General features: G+C 41.2%; 1 long non-coding RNA gene across 1 annotated transcript in view; it reads left to right on the top strand.

Annotated features, from left to right (window-relative positions):
- LOC307236644 overlaps window positions 1-23,835 on the top strand; it is a 50,282-nt gene that overhangs the window by 20,559 nt on the left and 5,888 nt on the right. Inside the window, exon 2 of the long non-coding RNA XR_013844387.1 lies at window positions 1,614-1,713. This is a non-coding gene — a long non-coding RNA (uncharacterized lncRNA). The remainder of the gene's footprint in view (window positions 1-1,613; window positions 1,714-23,835) is intronic.

Genomic DNA, 23,835 nt, shown 5'->3' with positions numbered 1-23,835 from the left:
TCGTTAGCCCAACCAATGAGCAACAGGTATGCCGCCACCCTGACCAGCCCACAAGACCTGTCGTTTTGGAGATGCTCTGACCCAGTCGTCCAGCATCACAATGTACTCCTTGTCAAAGTGGCTCAGATCCTTATGCTGCTTCAACACATCATCTTCAACAACTGACTGTTCACTTGCTGCCTCATATAATAATTATACAGTATATAACACTATAGATATATATAATCATATATCCCAACCCCTTGACAGGTGCCATTGGAACCAGACAAATAATGTTATTCACTTCACATGTCAGGGGTTTAATGTTGTATGAGCACTTTATTTGGAGCACCTGTACACCTACTTATTCATGCAGTTATCTAATCAGCCAATTGTGTGGCAGTAGTGCAATGCATTAAATCCTGCAGATGGGGGTCAGCAGGTTCAGGTAATGTTCACATCAACCATCAGAACGGGGAAACAATGTGATGTCAGTGTTTTCCAGTGTTTTGGCATGATTGTTGGTGCTTGACGGGCTGGTTTGAGTATTTCTCGAACTGCTGATCTCCTGGGATGTTCATGCACAGCAGGCTCGAGTTTACTCAAAATGGTGCGCAAACACAAAAACACCCAGTGAACGGCAGTTCTGCAGATGGAAACGCCTTGAGCAAGGTCAACAGAGAATGACCAGACTGGTCAGAGCTGACAGAAAGGCTACGGTCACTCAGATGACCACTCTGTATAATGTGGTGAGCAGAACATGTTCGAAACCTTAACACCTGGAACCTTGAGGCAGATGGGCTACAACAGCAGAAGATCACGTTGGGTTCTACTTCAGACAGCCAAGAACAGAAAGCTGAGGCTACGCTGGACACAGGCTCACCAAACTTGGACAGTAAAAGACTGAAAAAACGTAGCCTGGTCTGATCAATCTCCATTTCTGCTGAGGCACACAGACCTAGGGTCAGAATTTGGCGCCAACAGCATGAATCCATGGACCCAACCTGGCTTCTGTCAACAGTCCAGGCTGGTGGGGGTGGTGTCATGATGTGGAGAGTTGTTTCTTGGCACATTTTACCAATTAATCATGGCTTGAATGCCACAGCCTGTCTGAGTATTGTTGCTGACGTGTGCATCTCTTCATGACCACAATTGACCATCTTGCAGTGGCTACTTCCAGCATGATAAGACGCCGTACGGTGTCACAAAGCAAAAGTTCTCTCACATTGGTTTCATGAACATGACAATGAGTTATTCAGTGTTATTCAGTGTCCTTCCCAGTCACCGGATCTGAATCCAATAGAACAGAAAAGCATCAGTGTGCAACTGACAAATCTACAGGAATTGTGTGATGCAATCATGTCAACATGGACAGGAATCTCAAGGGAATGTTTCCAACATCTTGTGGAATATAAAGTGTCAAGTGAGTGTATGCGTGTGTGTATATATACATGTGTACAGGTACTCCTCACTTAACCTCACTTAGTTTGTTACACACACACACACAAATGATCCCATGAGCCCTCACCAAGTTTCCGTAGAGACACTGGCTTCCTGTGGTTAATTTTACAGACACATTAGTTGGCAGATTAGATGAAGCTGCAAAAACAACATGGAGGTTCTCTGTGTTTTAGACTCCTGGAAACATGGCCGACATGGAGCGAGTGCTGTAGCGCACACACACACACACAGTGGAGGTCTGGTGTCACTTCATGAACTCACCCAACACCTCAGGTAAGTCTGCCCTCCTTCCTACCTGCCTGCCTGTCCATCTGCCTGTCTGTCTGTCTGTCTGTCTGTCTGTCTGGTCAATGATTTCTGAATTATCACCACTGTCTGTTAATAATGACCACAGGCACAGGCAACGACTTCACTAGCTTGTGGCGCCAACTGGTGACGGTACTCATGTCCATTTTAATAACATTGATTTTATTAGTTATTCTTATATTAAGATAAGATAAGATAAACCTTTATTAGTCCCACACCAGGGAAATTTACGTTGTTCCAGCAGCAAAAAAATAGAAAATAGAGAGCATATCAAGGTAAGCACTATAAACAATATACAGTATAATATATAGAAAAGAAACAGAGTACTAAGTGTATTGCACATATCTTGACACATTGCACATCAGGGATTGTACTTCTTTTTTTAATTTTTATTTAAAAATAAACGTACATTTCATATTAAATTACAGTTCCTATGGTAAATTGTTTATTCATATGTAGGAGAGTAGTTCACTACATTGTTGTGACCAGTCATACTAGTTCTCAACGAGTTATGCTAGTTATAATCTAGTCATACTAGTTGTAAACCCCTTTGCGGTGAATTGTTGTGTTCAAGTGTGTGTTATCTCTGTTATTCAGCTTCATGTTTTTTCATATGAACAAAGTTCCATTTCAACCTATAACACACACACACACACACACACACACATACACAAAGCAGTTTGACTCCAGAGGTTTATTTTCCACAAATAGAAACTCAGAGATGAGTCACCACTGCAGTACACACGCAGCCACACAGCCACACACACACACACACACACACACACACGCACAGTTTCTATATCTATAGTTTCAGTTTTCTATGTTTCAGTTTCTATATATATTTTTTTCAGTTTCTAGATGTTTCAGTCTCTATATCTAGGTTTCAGTTTCTATATCTATATTGTTGCAGTTCCACCTACTACACTCCACCCTAGTGGTGTTTTCAGGGCCATCTGGCACAGAGACAGAGACGACGGGGTTTCAAACACACAGTTTATTTCAGAGAGTAGACAAACTGGAACAAACCCGGAGCAGATGGACACGTGTCTTGACAGGGCTCCTCTGCTGAGTGTGTGGGTGGGGATGGAGGTTTTACCTGTTGATCGTTAGACCAAGCAACGACCAACAGCCACACTGATCCTGGGTCCAATCACCGAGACACAGGACAGGTGTGGCTGCTCAAACCACAACATCCCAAAACCACACTATAGTTTCAGTTTCTATATCTATATTTCAGTTTCTATATGTTTCAGTTTCTATATCTATAGTTTCAGTTTCTTTATCTATATTTTCAGTTTCTATATCTATAGTTTCAGTTTCTATACCTATATTTTCAGTTTCTATATTTATAGGTTCATTTTCTATGTATTTCAGTTTCTATATGTTTCAGTTTCTATTTCTATAATTCAGTTTCTATATGTTTCAGTTTTGATATCTATAGTTTTAGTTTCTGTATCGATAGTTTCAGTTTCTATATCTATAGTTTAGTTTCTATAGCTATAGTTTCAGTTTCTATATCTATAGTTTCAATTTCTATATATTTTCAATTTCTATATCTATTTTTTCAGTTTCTATGTTTCAGTTTCTATATCGATAGTGTCATTTTCTATATCTATATCTTCAGTTTCTATATGTTTCAGTTTCTATATTTTCAGTTTCTGTTTTAGTTTCTATATGTTTATTTTCAGTTTCTGTGTTTCAGTTTCTATATCAATAGTTTCAGTTTCTATATCTTTCAGTTTCTATGTTTCCGTTTTTATATGTTTCAGTTTCTAAATTTCCAGTACAGTGGTACCTCGACTTACGACTGCATCTACTTACGACTAATCCAAGATACCAGTAGCGATAGTCGCGAATACTTGTATCGACTTGCGACCGATTGCTCCAACAATCGATGTTGACCATGGAAATTTGCAAATGTCAGCAGTCAGTCAGCAGTCAGTCAGCAGTCAGTCAGTCAGCAGTCAGTCAGCAGTCAGTCAGTCAGCAGTCAGTCAGCAGTCAGTCAGTCAGCAGTCAGTCAGCAGTCAGTCAGCAGTCAGTCAGTCAGCAGTCAGTCAGCAGTCAGTCAGCAGTCAGTCAGTCAGCAGTCAGTCAGCAGTCAGTCAGTCAGCAGTCAGTCAGCAGTCAGTCAGCAGTCAGTCAGTCAGCAGTCAGTCAGCAGTCAGTCAGCAGTAAGTCAGCAGTCAGTCAGCAGTCAGTCAGCAGTCAGTCAGTCAGCAGTCAGTCAGCAGTCAGTCAGTCAGCAGTCAGTCAGCAGTCAGTCAGCAGTCAGTCAGCGGGCGACCTACATTGTGTGGGCACGTAGTTCGTGGCTTATCGATATTTTTTTCATATTTACTGTGTTTGTGCTGTGTATTTTGTTTATTTTCCCCCTTCATGATTTCATAATTTATATGGGAAAAATTACTTGGACATATGACTGTTTTAACATACGACTGTTCTTATAGAACCAGTTACAGTCGTAAGTCGAGGTACCACTGTATCTATATTTTTCAATTTCTCCATGTTTTAGTTTCTATATTTTCGGTTTCTATATTTTCAGTTTCTACATGTTTCAGTCTCCTTTTCTGTAGTTTCAGTTTCTATATGTTTCAGGTTCTCTATATTTGAGTTTCTATATGTTTAAGTTTATATTATATAGTTTTAGTTAGTATATAGTATAGTTTAGTTTCTGTATCAATAGTTTCAGTTTCTATATCTATATTTTCAGTTTCTATATCTATAGTTTCATTTTTTATATGTTTCAGTTATTCTATCTATATTTTCAGTTTCAATATGTTTCAGTTTCTAAACGTTTCATTATTTATATCTATACTTTCATTTTATATATGTTTCAGTTTCTATATGTTTCAGTTTCCAAATCTATATTTTCAGTTTCAGTTTTGATAACTATAGTTTCAATTTCTATAGCTATTTTCAATTTCTATGGCTATATTTCCACTTTCTATATGTTTCAGTTTCTGTATGTTTCAGTTTTAATGTCTATAGTTGCAGTTTCTATAGCTATAGTTTCACTTTCTATGTTTCATTTTCTATATTTTCAGTTTATATGTTTCATTTTGTCACTATATGTTTTGGTTGCCATATTTTCAGTTTCTATACATCCAGTTTCTATTTTTTCTGTTTCTATTGTTTCAATTTCCATATTTTCTGTTTCTATATGTTTCAGTTTTTATATTTTCAGTTTCTATATTTCAGTTTCTATATTTTCAGTTTCTACGTGTCGGATTCTATATGTTTCGGTTTGTACATGTTTCAGTTTCTATATCTATAGTTTCAATTTCTATATGTTTAAGTTTCTGTATTTTCAGTTTCTATATATTTCAGTTTCTATATCTATATTTTCAGTTTCTATATCTATATTTTTCATTTCTAAATGTTTCAGTTTCTATATGTTTCAGTCTTTATAGCTATAGTTTCAATTTCTATGTTTCAGTTTCCATATTTTCAGTTTCTATATATTTCAGTTTCTATATCTATATTTTCAGTTTCCATGTGTTTCAGTTTCTATATATATTCAGTTTCTATATCTATATTTTTAGTTTCTAAATGTTTCGGTTTCTATATCTATATTTTCAGTTTTTATATATTTCACTTTCTCTAATTTCAGTTGCTATGTTTCAGTTTCTATATGTGTCAGTCTTTATATCTATAGTTTCAGTTTCTATATGTTTCAGTTGCTAGATCTATATTTTTAGTTTCTAAATGTTTCGGTTTCTATATCTATATTTTCAGTTTCTATGTTTCAGTTTCTATATCTTTCAGTCTTTATATCTATAGTTTCCGTTTCTATATGTTTCAGTTGCTATAGCTGTCGTTGTAGTTCTGTATCGATAGTTTCAGGTATTATATCTATATTTTCAGTTTCTATTTGTTTCAGTTTTGTCTATATTTCAGTTTCTTTGTTTCAGTTTCTATATGTTTCAGTTTCTATATGTTTCAGTTTTTATATCTATAGTTTCAGTTTCTAATTGTTTCATTTCTATATCTATAGTTTCAGTTTCTATATGTTTCAGTTTCTATATCTATAGTTTCAGTTTCTTTATCTTTATTTTCAGTTTCGAGATCTATAGTTTCAGTTTCCTTCTCTATATTTTCAGTTTCTATACCTACAGGTTCAGTTTTCCTAATCTTTATTTTCAGTTCCTATATTTATAGTTTTAGTTTCTATATCTATAGTTTCAGTGTCCTTATCTATTTTTTCAGTTTCTATATCTATAGGTTCAGCTTCTATATTTCATTTTATATATGTTTCAGTTTCTATGTCTATATTTTCAGTTTCTATATCGATAGGTTCAGCTTCTATATATTTCAGTTGATATATATTTTGCTTTCTATGTTTCAGTTTCTATATGTTTCAGTTTCTATATATTTTCAGTTTCTATATGTTTCAGTTTCTCTATACCTCAGTTTCTATGTTTCTGTATCGATAGTTTCAGTTTCTGTATCTATAGTTTCAGTTTCTATATGTTTCAGTTACTATATAGTTTTAGTTTCTGTATCGATAGTTTCAGTTTCTGTATCTATAGCTTTAGTTTCTATATGTTTCAGTTACTGTTGTTTCAGTTTCTAAGTTTTCAGTTTCTATATATATCAGTTTCTATATCTATATTTTCAGTTTCTATATGTTTCAGTTTCTCTATATTTCAGTTTCTTTATGTTTCAGTTTCTATATCTACATTTTCATTTTCTATATGTTTCAGTTTCTATGTCTATATTTTCAGTTTCTATATCGATTGGTTCAGCTTCTATATATTTCAATTGATATATATATTTTGCTTTCTATGTTTCAGTTTCTATATTTTCAGTTTCTATATGTTTCAGTTTCTATATATTTTCAGTTTCTATATGCTTCAGTTTCTCTATATCTCAGTTTCTATGTTTCAGTTTTTTATCTATAGTTTCAGTTTCTATATGTTTCAGTTACTATATCTATAGTTTAAGTTTCTGTATCGATAGTTTCAGTTTCTGTATATATAGTTTCAGTTTCTTTATGTTTCAGTTACTATATCTATAGTTTTAGTTTCTGTATCGATAGTTTCAGTTTCTGTATCTAGTGTCATGTGAATGTGAATAGTGTGAGGTAGTGTTTGGGATAATACAGCACAGTATACAACAGTACGGCGCAGCAATACGGCATCACGAACAACCCTGAACAGTGATACAGTATGCGGTACAGTATGCTACATACAGTACAGTAGGTAGTGGAGCCTAGTGCATGGCTCAGTTAGGACCCCTGGTGAGGTCAGCGTTGACAGTTCTGATGGCTTGAGGGAAGAAACTCCGTCTCAGTCTCTCTGTTCTCGCTGTGTGACTGCGGAGGCGCTTGCCTGACCGCAGCAGCTGAAACAGTCCGTTGTTGGGGTGATGAGGATCCTTCATGATGCTGCAGCTCTGCTACTACACCTCCTGGTGTATAGCTCCTGCAAGGGGGGGAGGGTAGTTCCAGTGGTACGTTCAGCTGAACGCACCACCCTCTGCAGGGCCCTCCTGTCCTGGGCAGTACAGTTCCCAAACCAGGCAGTGATGTTGCCTGTCAGGATGCTCTCCACTGCTCCAGAGTAGAAGGACTTGAGGATCCTCACCGAGACCCGGAATTTCCTCAGCTGCCTGAGGTGGTAGAGACGCTGCCTCGCCTTTCTCACCAGAGTGTCTGTTTGTAAAGTCCATGTTAAGTCCTCTGTGATGTGGACTCCCAGGTACTTGAAGCAGCTCACCCTGTCAACAGAAATCCCGTTAATCACCAAGGGCACGTGCGTCCTCGATTGTGATCCTCGCCTAAAGTTACTCTCTCACAGGCTCTCACAATACCCCTGTGGGATTCTTGTGTAGGTGAACTTTTTCCCTCTAAATTGAAACGCAAACCAGAACTGGCAAATCTTGTCTACTGGTACCGAAAAGAATGCATTAGCTAAGTCTATGACCGAAAGATACCTAGCGGCTGTTCTTAAATCCTACAGCAGCGTGTGAGGGTCAGGCAGGATGGATGATCGTGGCATAACCGCGCTGTTGACCGCTTTAAGATCTTGAACCATGCGCCATCCTACTAATGGTGCAGCTTTCTTAACTGGAAACAAAGGTGTATTACAAGGCGAATCTGGGCACCCATTTATTATTCCCGCTGGTTTAAGATCCACAATTACAGGTGCTGTTCCTGCTTCAGCTTCCGGTTTTAATGGATATTGTCTCCTTGATAAGTCTATTGTCTATTGATAAGGTCGAAATGAGCTTCAAGGTGTTATTTTAACAGGTGCGACTCTTTTAATCAGGCCCCACGTCCGCAGGTCCTGTTGACCAAAGTTTTACCGGGACCTCGGATAGATCTTCCTCCTCTTCTTCTGTCAGCTGGTATCATCCCTCATATGGGGAGGGAAGCATATCACCTGACAGATGAGAGGCCTTGCTCGCGTTTGTCGTCCAATTCAGTTGCTGTTTATATATCTGCAGTTTGGTGTTATATTTAGTGCCGTCGCTATTAGTCATCCACGGTTCGGTGGTTCGTTCCGCTCTGGTAATCAGAGGGCCGAGATCTTTCCATTGCAAACAGGGTTTTTTTGAAACCGAGACGTGTGGTTTGTTGCAACCACGAAAAAGCTTTTGATCATTTTTATCCAGTTTCACGGCTACTATGCAGTTCCCCTTTTGTCCCAGTACAGTGTTGTTAGTCTAAATCTGGTACAGGGTATTTTGAAAAAATGTTTTTCACATTGGTGATCCGTGGTGCCATAGTGATTGAAATATATTGTACAGTGTAGATCACGCGGACCGTGGACCTCTGCCGTCTGTGACACTCTGTCACATGCCATTTGAACTAATCTATCCGTGACGGAGCTTGGGCCAGCGGGAGTCCTTTCTCGTCAGATAATTTTAAACCATTAGCATGTTCTTCTCTTACAATTGATTTGCATGTGCCCGAATCGCAAAGGAACGTGATCTTTTCATCTCCTTTGATTAAAGACACATAGACACATAGGTTTCTGTTCGTACAGATTTAACATCATATCTGCATTCCCTAGGCTAAGGATTTCTTCTGTCTCTTCGTTTGATTCTGTGTGTGTGTTGTGTGTGTGTGTGTGTGTGTGTGTGTGTGTGTGTGCATGGCCTGCTTCTCCTCTTGTTAGTCATGCCAGACGTGAGGTATCGTTCGGTCTGGGTCCTCTGTCTCATCCCCCACCTCCTCTGTGCTCCCTCCTTGATCGGCAATCCTTTGCCCAATGTCCTGGTTTGCCACAGTTAAAGCAAACGTCGTCTCCACCTCCTGGTCCATTCCTCCTTCCCACTCTTCTCCTTCCGTCTCTTCGCCCTCGCCAGCTGCTCCGTCCTCGGGGTGCAGTTCCTCGGTAATACACAGGAGCATACACATCGTCATTCTCATCCTCTCCTTCATCCATCATAAAAACATCATTTACCTACTTTTTCTTCTTGTTTTGCTGAACTCCTTCAGCGTGTAGGGCATGTTATTTTATCACTCGTAGGCTCACCGTGCCATGTCCTATCATATGTTTCTTAATAGAAGCGGACATGCTTGGGTGCATTTTATTCAGATAAGCATTTTTCAATTGCATTGTATAGGGGCTTTCATCTTTGTTGTCTGGAGCCATACTGCTATTGGCATCAAATACTCGTTTGAGTCGCTCAAGGAAGGTTCCCATGGTTCCCATTCCTCTTGGCGGCAATGGTTTATTTAAGAATAATCCGCCATTCGTTGATATGGGGTAAAAATCTATTCATGAAGGCTTCGACTTGAGGTTGGTACAGCTCATCACCGTGCGGTATGGGATGTCCATTGTTTAGAGGGTTCCAATCCCCCCTCACCAAGCACCAGTCTGATGTTAACATACATCATATAGCTCTTTCAACCTCCTGTGTGTTTCAAAGGTAACTCAGACAGCAATTATCAAACTGTGTGCGGAACTCTCCGCTGTTAGTCTGTGGATGAGGGATGCCACTAACAGCGTCTTTAATATCTCCCTCCGTCCATGGATGGTAAACTCTTACAAATCTGGCTTCATCTGGTCCTTCTCTCGGATTTGGAGGGAATGGAGCCGGGAGGTCTTGTTGAGGAGCGAGGGGTGCAGGCTGGCGGTAGGGTGGAGGGTCAGATTAGGGACCCAGAGGAACATATTCGTCATCATCTTCGCGTCTCCATTTGTCTCGCTGGGAATAAAGAACAGGGTAGATGTTAGTCACCTTTGATTTTTTCAGATTTTTCTTTATCTTCATCTTCTTGTTCGGCTTCTTTTCTCTCTTTCTCTTCCGCTGCCTTTCTTTCCCTTTCTTTCTCCTTCTTCTTTGCTGCCCCTTATGTCTTGCCTCTGCTTCTGCCACTTCCCTTTGCTCTTTTTTCTATCTCTGTTCCAACCTCTTACATTCTTCTACCTCTAACTTTCCCTTAAAATCATAATGTTTTTCCCACCTTTCGAAGTACTTTACGTTATTTTGTCCTCTTGTCTGCATACGTTTCGCATCTCCTTCGTATTTTACTTTCTTTTGTCCTTTACAACAGCACAAACAGTTATTTCCCTTTTATATTTATTTTATTGTTATTTTATTTTTTTTGTTTTGTTTTATCTTTTTACTTATTTTAATTTTTGTTTTCGTTATTTTCAGCGCTTTCATACACTGATATTTTGTTAACTCAGGTGCTATGTCCTTCCAAACGACGTCTTTCCGAGTCTTCAACTCCAGAGCTCTTTTTTTTTTTTTTTTTTTACCTTGGCTGTCAGCATGCTGGGCATACAACACAGAGTATTTTTATGCCATTGCATTCAGGACAGAGTTAGTCTGCAAGTGGAGTTCAAGTTCTCAACCTGCAATGCAACGCTTTATTAATTCTTAAATCATCAAGAACTGCTGCAATAACTCTGTCCTGTGGATGACCTGTAGAATGACAAGAGCACAGCTTTTGGTTAAAGACAACCACTACCAACACCCCTCTTTGGAGAACTATTTATCATGTTTGGGTCTATAAACAACTATCACTACTCCGAGAGTGGGAGAATCACCACGGTGAGACAATTAAACATAGAAACAAACAACATTTACACAAAAACATGAACCTTGGAGGACAACATGTATTGAAAAACTGAATTAGGTCCAGGAAAACCGGAACTACAACTGGTCACGTGGCCTCTTCCTGTCATAGTTATGGCAGTAAATGAGGGAGGAAAGGAGAGGAATGCAACCAGGAGTTTACAGGGGTGCACTCCAAGCAGGTGTGCGTGCGTGGGTGTGTGTGTAAGATGTTCACCGGTGAGTGTACATGACTTATCCCCATTGGTTCTGGTGTAGACGGTTTGTATTATGTTGCGGTGCCTCCAAGCAACGCAAGGGACCCCGAAGCCCCCGAACTCCACAGGCCCGCGGACAACCCTCGGCTGCAGGAGATCCCCGGGTACCCTGCCCTTCGGCCACGGAAGACCCCTCGGCCCCCAGAGAAGCCAGAGGGCCGTGGAGCAACTCCCACGCCCAGCCCCGAGGAGCATGACCCAGTCCCAGGGAGCATGAGGAGACCCCGCACCCCAGGGGCGCACACATACAACCAACCCCCGGGCAGAGGCACAAGACGCAGCCGCCGGCACAGAACCCGGGCCACGGGCGCAAGGCACGGACCGCGGGCCCCATTCACGGCCCCACGGTGACAGACCAACACCCTGCCCGAGCCGCCCGCCCCACCGCAGTGCTCAATGTGTGCTGTTGGTAACTGCAGTTAAAATTGCGGGGTTGGGGGTGCGAGTCCTTCAGGCAAGTCGAACCGGAATCACTCGCACCCCTCCTGTCCCGCAGGCCCTGGTCTGATGGTGTGTTGTTCGGAGTAGGATTGGTGAGCCAGTGTATGTGTTCTAAGCTAATGTGAGTGCGATTTAAATTTTGGGACGGACGAGAAGCACGCTTGAGTAGGAGCGGGACAGGCAAGATGGCAGCTGCCCGCCGCATCCTCACTCACATAGCCTGTGTGGTGTATGTGCTGAGTATGAGTTTTGGCACTGGGAGCGCATGCTGACTACAGAACAGAGGGCGGCAGACGGCACCCTCCCACAGCCTGACCCCGAAGCGACGAGCGCCCCGCGCTCTGAGAGCGTCAGAGGGCAGGTACCTCGGCAGCCGAGTGTGATGACAGGAGACCACCACCCACGAAGGAGGCCACATGGTGAGCCCCGCACCTAGCACAGCCGGCCAGGTTCAGGACTCAGGTTGACAGGTCCAGCCGCCCCGCCCGCATGGCGGGCGACCCCAGCGGCGCGCCGACCACGGGCCCGACACCCGAACCATCGACCCACACCCCCTGCCCCCAACCCGTGCCCCAGAACCCACAACCACACACGGAACCCACACACGCCAGCTGCAGGTACTCCCCGGGAGCGCGTCTACCCCCCCACACCCCCAGAGACAGGCCAGCTCAACTCAGGTAAAGGAGCGGGCGCCACCACCCAGACCACTCAACTGCCCGAGCAGCCACCCAACCGCCGAGCCCCGGCAGACCAGGAGGACCCCCACATGCCCCAAAGCGCAACGACATTGCACCGACTTAGGAAGACTCAAGTATTAAATGATGGAGTTATGTCAGTGATAAAAATAGCCTATATTTCATGAAATTAATCAACATTGTTTTGGGATATTGCCAATAGTTTTTCCATTGAGATGTAATCTATTAATAACTGCAACCATTGGGATGTGGTGAGATTATCTCTCTTTTTCCAATGGAGTAATATTGTTTTCTTGGCCATTGTTAAGGCGATCAAAATGGGTTGGTGGTGTTTCAGTGGTGGGTCAACTGAGGAGATGTCACAGAGAAGACATATTGACGGTAAGAATGGAATGCTGTGACCCAGAAGGGTTGATAGCTTTTTGGTGATGTTGCTCCAGAATGCTAGGATAGGTGGGCAGAGCCAGAAGGCATGAAAGTAGTCATCTCTGGTATCAAGGGAACAGTGGGAGCAAATGTCTTCATCCACAAAACCCATTTTGAACATTGTTATATTGGATGAGTTGCATTTTGGAGTTGCGAGTCCTAAAAAGGTGTTGCAAATAAGCTTCCACAGGTTGATATCGGTGGGAACAGCAAGGTCTCTTTCCCATTCATTGTAGGTAAAGATAAGGTGTCGTCTATTTTTAATAAAAGTTTGTATATTCTGGAAAAGGGATTTTTCAAGTGACCTATATGAGTGAGATGTTCAATCATTTCAGGTGGTTGTAGGATGTTGTTCGTCAATTTGATTTGAACTTTTAGAGACTGCTGTAATTGAAGGAATTGAAGGAAGCCGTGGCCGCCAATATTATACCTTTGAGTTAAGGCTGGGAATTGTTTTCAAAAATGTGTTCCAGATGAGTAATTCCTTGTCTTTTTCAAGACCTAAAGATTATTGGTCTGTTTTTAATCAAGAAATCTGGGTTGTGCCAGATTGGTGTGAATTTGTTTGGAGATAGACTGTGACCACTGAGTTTGAGGAATTTCCACCAGGCTGACAGAGTTCTTGCGATAAGTGGGTTTTTAAAGCAATTATGTTTCCTTATAGATTCAGTAAGGAATGGGAGATCGGATAATGATAACTCCTGACATTCAGATTGTTCAATGTCTCGCCATTCATGGGCCAATTGTTGCTTTGGTTGTTACCATTTATTTATAAATTGAAGATGGTTTGCTAGATAGTAGTATCTAAAGTTTGGGGCTGCTAGGCCTCAACAGTCTTTGTTTTTCTGTAGTGTTGCTAGTTTAATTCTCGGTTTCTTGTATTTCCAATAAAATTTGTTGACTATTGAGTCGAGAGTATAAAACCAATGTACTGTTGGTTGCACTGGGGTCATTGAAAATATATAGTTTATTTTTGGAAGTATATTAATTTTCACTGCTGCTATCCTACCAATTAGTGAGATGGGTAGGTTGTTCCATCCATTTAGGTCTTCAGTGGATTTGAGCAATGGAGTGAAGTTAAGGGTAAACAAATCTGATAGATTGGGGAGATATCAATACCAAGGTATCTAAGATTGCCATTGTGATGGTTAAGTGAAGTTTCTTGGTGAGTGGACAATGAAATAATACTTCCTCTCAGAACTGCCTTAGCTGTTTCCCAGAGTAAGGATGGTGATATTTCTGGGGAGTCAATCAGTTCAATGAAGGAATTCCATTCTCTTGAAAAGAAATGGTTAAATTCTTTCTCTGTCAAAAGTGAGGTGTTAAACCGCCACCTGCTGGGAGGGTTCCGGTTTGTTTCATTTGTCAAGTTGAAACTAATCGGCCCGTGATCAGAAATTACAATAGGGTGGATTTCTGGATTACTGATTTTGGACAGTGTAGAGTTACTTGTCAAGAAAAGGTTGATTCTAGTGAAACTTTGGTGGGGTGGTGAATAATATGTGTATTCTCTAGAATGTGGGTTATTTGATCGCCAACAATCCCCAATAGCAAGATCACTCATATATTGTTTTATAGTGTCCGACGAACGCCAGGATTTGGGAATATTTCTAGTTTGAGAACGGTCTAAATTTGGATCCAGTACTGTGTTGAAGTCTCCTCCCAATATGATGATTGATTCAGAAAATTCTAAAAGTTTTGAAAATATATTGTGAAAGAAATTTGGGTCATCCTCATTGGGGCTATAAATATTAGCTATGGTTAATTTGATGTTACCTAAAATTCCATTAATCATTATGAAACGCCCTTCTGGGTCTGATATTGTGGTTTTATTTTGATATGGGATACTTTTATTGATCAATATAGATACACCTCTTTTTTTTGAGTTGTATGATGCGGAAAACATCTGATTAACCCATTTAGCTTTGAGTTTGAGGTGCTCAGATGCAGTGAGGTGGTTTTTTTGCTGTAGACAGAAGCTGGGGTTCATCTTGGTGAGGTGAGTGAAGATTTTGCTACGTTTAGCAGGTGAGCCCAAGCCTCTCACATTCCAAGTAACAAACTTAATGGGTGTCATTGAAGCTAGTTAAGGGGTGATGGCACAGTGTATCCAAGGCAATAGCTATACTACCGTTCCCATGCTTTCCCATAGATAAGTCTGGGGTTTCCTCCTTTATATTCCTTTTCATTGCCATAGTATTGTAGGAAGTTTGTAGACAAAGATAAACACAGAACATTGCCGGATTAGACATACATAAAGTGAAAGACATTATAGAGGGAGAGTGATAGGAGAAGTAATGAGAGAGGGATTAGGGAGGTGAGATGATGAGAGAAGTATGGAGGGGGAATTAGGAAGGTGAGACAATGACAATGAGCGATATTTTAAATCCTGACATAGATACCATGCCTATACCTCCATCTTGCAGTATATAATAACTGGAATTACAAGAATACATACATTATGATCAGAATAACCAGGGTGTGGTGGAGGAGTCTCGGTATAACAGACTGTCTATATATAATTTATCAACAACTATCGATACGCGTTTACCCTTCTGCCGGTTCTCCTCCAGGACAGGATACAGCACCTTCCTTCGGTCGTTGATCTCCCGGGGGAATTGATCGTTCATACCCAGCGTGGTTCCTTTCAGCTCCCGTCCTTCGCTTTTAACCAGCTCCTATGGGAGAAATTTACTAGTACATTTAAAAGAAATATGTTCATTATATTCTACCATTTAAGAAAGAACATTCGTTTTCTTGCCCATATGCTATATGAATGAAGTAAGTGTGTGTGAGACAGGGGTCAGCAAAGACATGAATAAGTGCTTTGTTGACTGTGGGCCATGTGACATGGGAAGGTGTGTGAATGCAAACATCCCCTCATAAAATGTGGCCTGGACTAGTGTCGGGAGGTTTGTTATTGTAACTGACGTCAAAGACTGCAGACAACTGGTTTCTTTGCACTATTGACCGTATAGGAGGAAGGAAGGGATCCTAATTGAGTAAACAGATGTACATTCTCGACCAACCGAAAGAGGTTAAAAGGAGGAGTCCATGAGCGGCTCGGCAGTTCTTTGCCAAACCAACTCAGATTCTGTTGTCACTTCTTGCAAGTGATAATAAAGTCTTATATCTTCAGACCTCGACTTTCTCGAACTTCTCTTCTTCAGTTTAATTGTTTGATGCGGTTTTCTCCACTACACTCCTTGTGCTTGAAGTGTTCAAACTTAGCAGTGATGGAGTGGGGACGGTTCCCCACACGGTGTCCCAGTCGATGAACTCGGTGAAAGGTGATCTGCTTCACGGTGTCCGTCTGGAGTTTCAGGGCGGTGCGGAGAGTCTTTCACCATATTTTCTGGGGACTCGGTGTTGTTCTCTGGGATCCCAGAAAAGATGAGGTTGTCCCGCATACTTCTGGATTGAATATCCAGGATAGTCTCTTTCATTATTTTACTTTATTTTTTTACAACTTCCATCTCAGCTGTGAGAGGCTTCGCAGAGGTTTTCAGATCTGCGTTGTCATTTTGCATCTCGCCGACCCTGCGGTGCAGGAAATCAAGGCTGGCTTTGATCTCGATAATGTCTGTAATGTATATATATACATATATAAATATTATTTGCAATTCGCTTTGTTATTTTGTCTGAGGTGGGGCTACCGGTGCGTTAGTTAGTGTAGCAGGGTGCCGCGATGTTGGGTCTCCTCTCACTACTCTCTTCCGCTTCCGTCTTCTCGCGATATCACAGCATGCTCTTATACGCTCTCTCACAGCACACTTAGTTTTATTACCTTCTCTCTAGTTTTTTTTTTTTTTTTTTTGTACCTTCTAGTTTTATTACCTTACTTTACCTTAGGGAGGTAAACACACAGAAAAGGGATTTTATCTTCTTACCGCTGCGAGTCAGCAGTGATATCAAGGAGGAGGTTAACCTAGATATTCCTAATGGTGGAAGTCAAAGAGAAACTGCTCCTGGATTCACCTGACAAACGCTTGTAACCTGATATTCCCTGTCTGATTAAGTCACCTTCCCTTTAGGCGTTTTGTGTACTTTATCTTTAGGCGTTTTCCGTTCAGTGTCCTATACACCGAAAATACGTCTCCAACATATGTTAAGGTGTCTCGTTTCCTCCGTAGTCCTGGCTCTGTCACTGCTCCACTCTCCAGCGGAGCCTGGCCTCTATTGCTCAAAATGGACCTTTAACGGTCCGCGGCTGAGGACTTTCTTTCGGAGTCCCAGACTCCCCCCTGCAGGGTTTCAGGTCCGATGCTCTGGAGAGAAGAAGCAGATTTTGGAGCCCCATGTTGGGCGCCAAATTAATGTAAAAGTAAAACAGCTATAAACTTTGTTTGTGGATGGACTAGCCGTTACAGAGGAAATCGGAGACAAATACTTTCGGTGAATAAAATATTTAATCTTGTACAAGAGGAGCAGTTTCAGTGTAACAATACAACAGGATGTCACAGAGGAAGTGCTCAGTTCTCACTGGAGAGCTGAGCTTTTTATACAGTCTTCTTGGAGTGGCAAAACTGAGGAACCGCTGGAATGAAGGTCAGGAGATGTCGCAATGCCCCTGCATAGATCATTGATGGGGCAGTTTTGTTGAGACCGACTATCTGTTGACGTTTGCGTCCTTTTTACGACAGGAACTCTACTTAGCCTTGGGAAGGACAAACCGAGTACACATATGTTGTACAAGACTTAACCTGAAAGGCACAGCAATAAAACATGAACTCTTACTTAGCATTCAGAAGGATAAACCGAGTACACATATGTTTCAAGAGTTCACGTGAAAGGCACAGCAATAAATATACATATAAAATTCTTATAACAATTTTCAGTTTCTATATTTTTCAGTTTCTATATTTTTCAGTTTCTATATCTATATGATCAGTTCCCATCTGTTTCAGATTCTATATCTAGAGTTTCAGTTTCTAAATGTTTCAGTTTCTATAATTCCAGTTTGTGTTTCAGTTTAAGTTTCTATATATGTTTCAGTTTCTCTATATTTCAATTTCTTTATGTTTCAGTTTCTCTACAGTTACATTTCTATATATTTCAGTTTCTATATGTTTCAGTTTCTATATCTATAGTTTGAGTTTCAAAATTTCCAGTTTCTGTTTTTTCAGTTTTAATATGTTTCAGTTCCTATATTCATTTCTGTTTCAGTTTCTATATGTTTCTGTTTCTATATGTTTAAGTTTCTATATTTCCGGTTTATATATGTTTCAGTTTAAGTTTCTATATCAACTTTTTCAGTTTCTATTTGTTTCGGTTTCTACATCTATAGCTTCGGTTTCTACATCTTTATTTTCAGTTTCTATTTTTCAGTTTCTCTATATTTAAGTTTCTATATATTTCAGTTCCTATATATTTCTGTTTTTATATGTTTCAGTTTCTATATTTTCTGTTTCTATTTATTTCAGTTTCGATATGTATATTTTCAGTTTCTATATGTTTCCGTTTGTATTTGCTTCAGTTTCTATATTTTCAGTTTGTATATGTTTAAGTTTCTGTTTGTTTTCAGTTTCTATATTTCAGTTTCTATATATTTTAGTTTATAAAAAATTCTGTTTATATGTTTCAGCTTATATATATTTCAGTTTATATATGCTATATTTCAGTTTAAATGATTTAGTTTCTATATTTTCATTTTATATATTTTCAGTTTCTATATTTCTATTTATGTTGTTTCTACTTAGGTATATATTTTCTACATATTTTATATTGCATATAGTGCTTTCCTTGATTCATACTTACTTTTTAGTTACTTTGACTCTTTATTGATGCTCTCTTTTTTCTGCTGTCACTTTTTGCTGCTGTAACTGTGCAAATTTACCCGTTGTGGGATAAATAAAGGTTTTCTTATCTTTATAATAAAGGGTTATCTTATCTATTTATATTTTCAGTTTCTATATTTTCAGTTTTAATATGTTTCAGTTTCTATATTTCAGTTTCTATGTATTTCAGTTAATATTTTTCAGTTTATCTATATTTCAGCTGATATGTTTCAGTTTATATATATTTCAGTATCTATGTTTCAGTTTCTATATGTTTCCGTTTCTATTTGTGTAGTTTCTACATCTATATTTCAGCTCATTCGTATCTATTTATATTTCTTCCTCCGCCAGGTTATTTTCAGACTCTCCTCGGTCTCGCTCTGCCCCCCCCCTCTCTCTCCCTCTCCATTCCCCTCTCTCTCTTCCCTTTCTCTTCTTCTCCACCCCTTTCTCCCTCTCTCTCTTCTTCTCCACCCATTTCTCTCTCCCTCTCCCCCCCCCCTCTTTCTCCCTCTCTCTTCTTCTCTACCCCTCTCTCTCTCTTCTTCTCCACCCCCCTTTCTCTCCCTCTCTCTCCTTTTCCACCCCTCTCTCTCTCTTCTTCTCCACCCGCCTCTCTCTCGTGGTGTTTGCTTGAGCAGCAGCAGTACTAGCAGAGCGTTCTTTGCTTCCTCGGTGAAGCGTCCCTGCGTCATCATATTCCTCTTCCTCCTCTTCCTCCTCTTCCTCCTCCCACTCATATCCTTCTCCTCTTCCTCTTCAACATCTCAGCTCAGCTTAGTTTATTTCAGCTTATTTTAGCTAAGATTCTTTTATCCTAGCTTAGGTCAGCGGTTGGAGTCAGGAGTCCAAAAGGTTGTTTTGTCCATCCTTGATGAACGTCCGGGGGCCAGATATCCGTCCCCCCTGCACTCTGCGTCTGAACTCCCAGAATGCACTTGGACCATACTGCAGCATCCAGCAGGAAGTGACTGTCGGCTGGCGCTGAACACAGTGCCCCTTCTGGCCTTGTAATGTTACTCTGCTGCCCACCACAGGGGGTTGGCCGCCATGTTGCAGACCATTTACGAGAGCGAATTGAGTTTCAGCCACAGCAGCACAGCCACGACCATTGCTGGTGAGTGGGTGGACTGGGAGGACACGGAGGACTAGAAGACTGGAGGACTGGAAGGACACGGAGGACTGGAAGACTGGAGGACTTGGAGGACTGAAAGACAGAAAGACTGGATAGACTGTCGGACTGAGAAGACTGAGGGACAGGGAAGACTGGGAGGACTGGAGGACTGGGAGGACTGGATGCCTGGAAGACTGGAGGACTGGAAGACTGGAGAACTAGAGGACTGGGATGGCTGGGAGGACTGGTGGACTGGAAGACTGGAGGACTGGAAGACTGGATGGACTGTAGGACTGAGAAGACTGAGGGACAGGGAGGACTGGGAGGACTGGAGGGCTGGGAGGACTGGAGGACTGGAAGACTGGAGAACTGGAGGACTGGGAGGGCTGGGAGGACTGGTGGACTAGAAGACCGGAGGACTGGAAGACTGGAGAACTGGAGGACTTAGAGGACTGAGAAGACTGGAAGACGGGAGGATTGGGAGGACTGTGTGGACTGGGAGGACTGGAAGACTGGAAGATTGGCAGACTGGGAGGACTGGAAGGACTGGAGGACTGGATGACTGGGAGGGCTGGGAGGACTGGGAGGACTGTGAGGGCTAGGAAGACTGGAGGACTGGAAGACTGGAAGATTGGAAGACTGGGAGGATTGGGAGGACTGTAAGACTGGAAAACTGGAGGACTGAGTACTGCAGGACTGAGAGGACTGGGAGGACTGGAGGACAGGGAGGTCTGGAAGACTGGGAGGACTGAAGGATTAAGAGGACTGGAAGACTGGAAGACGAGAAGACTGGAGGACTGGAAGATTACGTTTCACAGGATTAAGTTACATATGTACTTATATATGTACTTATATATGTAGTTATATATGTACTCATAGATGTACTTATAGATGCAGTTATAGATGTTATAATATATTTACATATAGATGTACTTATGGAGTTTTACGTGTAGTTATAGATGCAGTTATAGATGCAGTCATAGATGCAGTTAAAGACGTAGTTATAGATCTATTTATTTTCGATGTAGTTATACAGTTGTGGAGGTAATTATAGGTGTAGGTATAGATAACACTTATATATGTACTTATACTTATTGATGTAATTATAGATAGTTATATATGTAGTTATAGATGCAGTAAAAGATGTAGTTATAGATATAGTTATTGATCTCATTATATATGTAGTTATATATGTAGTTTTAGATACAGTTATATGTGTATTTCTGGATGTAGTTAAAGATAACAGTTATATATAACCGTAAGTTATAAATACGGTTATAGATGCAGTTATAGATGTAGTTATAGGTGTGGTTATTGATGCAGTTATATATGTAGTTGCATATGAGGTTATAGATGCAGTTGTAGATGCAGTTTTAAATGTAGTTCTAGATGGTTATATATAAAGATATATAAGTAGTTATAGATGCAGTTATAGATGTAGTTTTACATGTAGTTGTAGGTGCAGTTATAGAAGCAGTTTTTGATTTAGTTGTAGAATCAGTTATAGCTGTAGTTTTAGAGGTATTTATATGCATAGTTTTCAGATGCAGTTATAGATGTAGATGTATTTATATATGTAGTTATAGATGCAGTTATCAATGTAGTTGAAGATGCATTTATAGATGCAGTTGTAGACTCAAGAGGGTTTATTGTCACTTCAGCCATATATACAGTACACAGTGCAATGAGATAACGTTTCTCAAAGAACCTTGGTGCAACACAGAACACAGTTGGACGACATGCTACATATAGTCTAGCGGAGTGCAACATCTCATTAACTATACCGTGCCAACCGTTGACTTTGCACCAGGTTGTCAGTTGTTTCACCTCCTCTCTGTATGCTGACTCATCGTTTTTTTAGATGAGACACACCACAGTCGTGTCATCGGCAAAATGATGATGAGGATGTGATTCGAGCTGTGTAGCGCTGTGCAGTTGTGAGTCAGTAGTGTGAACAGCAGCGGACTGAGCACACAGCCCTGGGGGGGCCCTGTGCTCAGTCTGGTGGTGCTGGAGGTGTTGTTCCTGATCTGAACCATCTGAGGTCTCCCTGTCAGAAAGTCCAGGATCCAATTGCAGAGGGAGATGTTCAGGCCCAGCAGGCTCAGCTTCCTGGTCAGGTACTGGGGGATGATCGTAGAACTGAAGTCTATGAACAGCATTCGGATGTGTCCTTTTTGTCCAGATGGGTGAATGCTAGGTGAAGGGTGGTGGCGATGGCCTCATCAGTGGAGCGGTTGGCTCAATACGCAAACTGCAGGGGATCTACGGTGGGAGGCAGGAGTGTCTTTATGTGCCTCAGGATTAGCCTCTCGAAGCACTTCATGATGGTGGGGGGGAGTGCAACGGGTCGGTAGTCATTGAGGCAGGACAAAGGTGACTTCCTGGGCACAGGGACAATGGTGGTACTCTTGAAGCACGTTGACACTGCTCAGGGAGATGTTGAAGATGTCCGTAAGAACATCTGCAAGTTGGTCTGCACACCCTTTGAGCACACTCCCAGGGATATTGTCTGGGCCAGCAGCTGTGGTCAGACATAGCACCTGGTCTTCGGGGGGGGCTGTTCTTCCACGCCACCACATCGTTTTGTACTTTGAACCGGGCGTAGAACACGTTCAGCGCATCAGGAAGAGGGGCATTGCTTTCACAGGTTGGTGTTGATGTCCTGTTGTTGGTGATGGCTTGGAGGCCCTGCCACAGCTGCTGTGTATCTCTGCTGTCACTGAAGTGGCCTTGGATTTTCCGGCCATGCACTTGCTTTGTTTCCCTGATGTACATGTAGTTATACATGTAGTTGAAGAACAAGAAGAAGAACAATCCTTATTTGTCACACAGCACACCACACTACAACACATGCCTGCACACACACACACATGCTTGGATGGTGGCCGGTGAAATGAGGCCTCTGCATTTAACCCATCCTGGCTTGTCCTTCCTCCGGGGCCACAGCCAGGAGCAGTGGGCAGCATACGTGGACGCGCCCGGGGACCAGGTGATGAGTGTCCATCGCTGATCAGACGATGATGTGTGCATGTTTTTGGGTCCTCACTCACGTGAAATGGAGGAAACCCCATGTGACCACGGGGAGAACATGCAAACTCCACACAGAAAGGCTCCTATTTGGGAGATAACCCGCCGGAGCACGGTGCCGACAGCACCCCAGGCGGGAATCGAAGCCAGGACCTTCTTGCTGTGAGGTAGCAGTGCAATGTTTTGCAGTGCAATATTTAGTTTTACATGTAGTATATGTAGTTATAGAAGCAGTTATAGTTTTAGTTGTAGACGCAGTTATAGATGTCGCTATAGATGCACTCATAGATGCATTCATAGATGTGGTTGTATATGCAGTTATATTTGTAATTATAGATGCAGTTATATATGTAGTTGTACTTATATACAGTATGAAGTCATGGATGCAGTTATAGGTGAAGTTGTCGGTGTAGTTATAGATGTAGTTACAATTGTAATTATAGAGACGGTTATATATGTAGTTATTGATGCAGTTGTAGATTTAGTTATATATGTAGTTATAGATGTTATATATTCAGTTATAGATGCAGTTATAGATGTATTTATATATGTAGTTATGTATGTAGTTATATATGCATTTACATATGTATTTACACATTTGTAGTTATAGCTGTAGTTATCGATGTGGTTATACTTGCAGTTATAGAAGTAGTTTATATGTAGTTATATAGGTAATTATATATGCAGTTATAGATGCAGTTATATATGTAGTTATATGTGTAGTTATAGATGCAGTTGCAGATTCAGAAATAGATGCACGTAAAGATGCAGTTATTTATGTAGTTATAGATGCAGTTATAGTTTTCGTTTTAGAGGGGGAGACCAATGAGACCCTGGGTAGTTTTTATCATCCTCTGGAGAGCGGCTCTGTCAGCTTCTGAACAGTTCCCAAACAAAACAGTTACGCAGTAAGTCAGTATGCTTTCTACCGAACAGCGGTAGAGAAACTCCAGCATTTTTACAGACAGATGGGCCTTCCTCATTGTTCTAAGGAAGTAAAGTCTCTGTTGAGCTTTTTTTACAACTGCAGCAGAGTTCACAGTCCATTTAAGATACTCACAAATGTTGACCCCCAGAAACGTAAAACTAGGCACCCTCTCCACCTCCTCTCCACCTATTTCCAGTGGCCTGAGCTCCGCTCTATCTATCAGTGATGATTTCCTTTGTTTTATTAATGGTCAGAGATGTTGTCTGATTTGTGGGCCAAGTCCCACTGAACCTGAACCTCCTTAGTCATCCATGGTTTTCTATTCGGAAAGACACAGATGCGTTTGTTGATGGTGACACACTCCACACAACATCTGATGAAAAAG

The sequence above is a fragment of the Zeus faber genome (assembly GCF_960531495.2).
Source record: "Zeus faber genome assembly, chromosome: 11".
NCBI lineage: Eukaryota > Metazoa > Chordata > Actinopteri > Zeiformes > Zeidae > Zeus > Zeus faber.
The sequence above is the reverse complement of the archived record's forward strand: the minus strand, read 5'-3'. Positions and strand labels throughout refer to the sequence as shown.